The sequence below is a fragment of the Oncorhynchus masou genome, unplaced genomic scaffold (genome assembly GCF_036934945.1).
Source record: "Oncorhynchus masou masou isolate Uvic2021 unplaced genomic scaffold, UVic_Omas_1.1 unplaced_scaffold_1485, whole genome shotgun sequence".
Lineage (NCBI taxonomy): Eukaryota > Metazoa > Chordata > Actinopteri > Salmoniformes > Salmonidae > Oncorhynchus > Oncorhynchus masou.
In genome coordinates, this window is record NW_027004849.1 from 58167 (window position 1) to 62267 (window position 4101).

A 4101-nucleotide genomic window follows, 5' to 3' on the forward strand; every position below is an offset into this window, starting at 1 on the left:
TTCACACTCCTCGTCAGAGGAAGACGAATATCGTTACAGGGAGATATGTATACTGTATCTAAGAAAGTAATACTAAGTGTATGTTGTGTAGTAAGCTGTTAGGAGCCCCTCATAACTTAGCCTACTGCTCTGACTTGATGGTGCACATGTAGACTATAGCCTGTTTTAGAGAAATGTAATCATCAAATATTGTAAGAGCTTTCATTGTCTGCTTATATGCAGTTATGACTTGGTGTACAGGGAGAATACTGTAAGAATGGCCCATGTTCAAAATTCTGTCGCTGCACATTTCAAAAGTGCTGAACAACCGCCGAAGATGGTGCCTCTTCCTGTTCGTCGTCGCCCTCCTACGAGCTGCCACCGATCCCCTTTTCTGTTTCATTTAGTCGTGTCTGTGTTGCACCTGTTTCGTGTTTAGGTCTGGTTGTGGGCTATTTAAACCCAGTCGGCCCGTCGGCTTTTGTGCTTGTTTTTCTATTTGTGGTGTTTGATTATTCTTGTGGTTTCTTTTTCCGATCAGTTTCGTCCTGTTTGGTTGGACTGGGACTTTACGCTCCCTTGTGTGTGTGGCGTGACCGTCTCTCTGGTTATGTGGGAATATTAAAGATCCACATCTTTTCAACTACCCTGCTCTCTGCGCCTGACTCCTGCACTCACTACTTATTGAAGCCGTGACACCATGGTGCTGAAAAGAAAGCTCTGCTGTTGGACAGCTTTATGTCGACCCTAACAGTTTGTGGGCACAGTTTGTTAAAGTTATAGTGCAATTAATGTATTGTTTAGTGTTGTGTTGTGTAGTGGCTTTGCTGGCATTCATCTAAAACATTTTGGGGGAGTTTTCCCCACCAAGATGTACATGCTGCAATCACCACTGGGTGGGTGAATTATAACACATCAACCCTGTTACCTATAGAGAGACAGTCTAGAAATGTTTAAACCATTTACATGTGTTTGGTAAGCTTGCATTCCATTCCCCCAGTCACATGGGGATCTATGGTTGATTCTAAATGAAATAGTCAACTCTGTTACAGTCAACCCTGTCACTTTATTTGGCACTTAATAGGCACTTGCTATAGTATGTATTTGTTACTTTTGAGATGGGAAAACATGTTTTTTATTAAGCTGAACATGTGCTTTTTATGACAGAATGTTAGAATTAGGTGAAATAAAAGTTACACTCCCCAAGAGGTACTCAATTGGTGGAATGACCCAAGTACTGAACTGGAGGTGGGAGAGCTAACGATGCATCTACTGTTGCTCTCTCCTCAGATTCTTAGAGAAGCTATTTCAATCTGATATTTCTCCTATGGTCTAAAATAGATGTGTATAGAGGACTCCTCTCTAATATAACATGTCACACATTGTATCAAACTGATGGAATGTTCGGTGTCTCATTGAAAGTCTAACATCTACCATGACGACTGGATGTTTCAATTCTAATAAATAACAAAACAATCCACACCGTAACAACAATATTGCTTTTTTAATAAATGCTTTTATTAAAGAGTAAAACTTTAATAACAAAATGACATCAAAGATCACTGGCCTGACTTGAGCAGCTCTGCCCGGGGATGGAGCCAGCAACTTAGCTGCTACCGGTCCAGTCCAGGCTACCTGCAGACCTCCTCCCAGACCTCCTTTTCAGCACCTCCTTAACAGGAGAGGTGGTGGAAATGATCAGAGTTGCATTCAACTTGAATAAAGATGAGAAACTCTGGTTTGTGGAGCCACTGGTCTGAGGGGAGGACTTCTGTTTAAACCATTTCCATTTTTGGGATATTTTCTAGGACTGTAGAGGTGGTGATCAGAGATTAATTTAACTTGGATAAAGATGAGAGTCTCTGCTCTGGGGAGGAGAGTCACTGACCTTCAATGGTTTGTTGCCTGATAAAGAGGATACTTGCTGGCTTGAGGAGACTATAATGTTTTGAGGAGGAAATGTGGCTTGATGACTTAAAGAGGAGGAGGAATTATTGGCCGACACTTTTAATTACCAACGTAACCTCAGTGGAACTGTGGCTTCATCGAGTTCCAGCTCTAGGCAGACAGCACGTCAGGAAGGCTGTAAGACATCACAGAGACAGGTAAGTATCTATATATTTACATGTGTGTTGCATGTACACTAAGACCTCACATTTGGATAATGTCATTTTTTAAAGTGACAACACATATATAAACAGTGTAAAACATGAATAGATGTTTAAACATTCTTTACCCCATCCTAATTTTCTTCCAGATGCTTGGCTTTTTCTTGGTCTTGGAGATTCGCTCTGATGTTTCAATCCCTTTTGGAGCTTCTAGATGCTGGCTGTCTGGCCCCTCCTGTTGGTTCTCTGGCCCCTCCTGCTGGTTCTCTGAACTCCCCTCCTGGTTCTCTGCCCATGCCTGTTGCCTCCTTGGCCCCTCCTGCTGGCCATCTCCAGATGCAACAGGCTCTTGGCTTACTTGTTGGCCTGTCGCCCACACCGGCAATTCCTGACCTTGGTTGTAGTCGTGGCTGTGTTGGGTGGTTGGACACCGGGTGATGTACTGGGTGCTGAACTTCTGGATTTGCTCATCAGCCTCCAGATTAATCTGCTCCAGGTACTTTTCCTTCATCTTCTCCCTCTCCTCCTTCAGTTGTTGATGAGTGTGTTTTTAAGCAGGGACCGCTCTCTCCACTGCTTATTGAAATCCTCCAACTTCTTCCTTCTCTCCTCAGCCTTCAGCAGCTCCTTCCTCTTCTCCCTCTCTCTCTCTGCCCGGGTCATGGTGGATGTTAGCCTCGTGTGTCCAGGGATGGCTGGAAGGGGAGAAGAAGTAGAGTTTACATTCAACTTAGTGGATCTGGTATCAACTTAAATGTAATGGACACAGGGAATGAAGAATAGAAAACACAATTGGATCTCAATGATTCTTTACTCTTTTCAGTTGAGCAAGGCATGGAATTTGTCAATAAAGTGCGATAATCCCCATCCAGAATTGACCTGGCCCTAAATTGAACATGAGTCCAGAATGGCACCTATTCTTTGTATAGTGCCAGGGCATATGTGATCGCTTAGGGCCCCATGGCCACTAGTAGCCCCCGGATCCCCCCAAAACACGATTTTGTGTGTGTTTTTTAGGAACTCTTTCTGGGTCTCTACTTAGTCTTGAGAGTTAGACTAGTAGATGACACAAGGTACCATTTAAAAACGTGGTTGTTACATCAGCAGTATTCTTCTTGTTATGTCAGTCAGTCACTCAATGAGCCATGTCAGCTAACATATTCTTTGGACAGTAGTTTTATATTGAAACAATGATGCAACATGATGACTGGTGTGGAACGTATGTGTGTAGAGGAGACTAAAGAGGATGATGTCATAAGTAGAGGGAAAACAGGTCTTACCTATGTGGACGATCTTATAGCCCTCCTCAGCCTCTCTCTGATACGTTCTCTCTATCTTTCTGAGGTTCCTCTTCTCCCACTTCTTATTTATCCAGCCCACAGCTCTCCTTCGGATACTTTTGTCAGGTGGGAGAATGTCCTCCTTGTCATCTTCCTTCTCCTCCTCCTCTTCAGTGCCCTCTAAGTCACCCCTCTTGTTCTCAAGGATCTCCCTTCCTTCCTCTTCTGACATCTCCTCTTTTTTCTTTACCTCTAAAATCTTCTCTCTCTCTCTGATTAAAGATAAATGGCATTTAATGGCTTTCTTTCTCTGCTCCTCTCTCTCCTCCTCTCTCTGCCTCTCCTCCTCTCTTAGTCTCAACATTTCTTTCTGTCGAGCAATTTCAATCTCTCGTTTTTTATCCTGCTCCTCTTGTTGTCTTGCCCTCTCCTGTTTTCTTTCCATCTCCAGCCGTCTTTCCTCCTTCTCCCTCCTGATTTGTTGTCCTCTTTCTATGTGTTCTCGTTCCCCCTTCAACACTTCTAACCTCCTCTCTTTACGCCTATTGAAGACTTCCCGTGCTTTTGCTTTAACATTAACTACTACATGTTTCTTCATGCTTACTTCCTTTCCTCTCTCTTCTCTTTCCCTGTACTCTTCCTCTGCTTCCTTAATCACTTCCTGCTTTTCTTCCATCTCTCTCTCCTGTTCTATCTCCAGTTCATTCTGTCCCTCAACTTCCGCCAAAATATTT

General features: G+C 43.4%; 1 long non-coding RNA gene across 1 annotated transcript; it reads left to right on the plus strand.

Moving 5' to 3' along the window:
• The first annotated feature begins 1589 nt into the window (after positions 1-1589).
• On the plus strand, positions 1590-2851 carry LOC135531008 (uncharacterized). The gene is made up of 3 exons (XR_010453935.1): positions 1590-2084; positions 2237-2583; positions 2702-2851. It is a non-coding gene; the product is annotated as an uncharacterized LOC135531008 (long non-coding RNA).
• The last annotated feature ends 1250 nt before the right edge of the window (positions 2852-4101 follow it).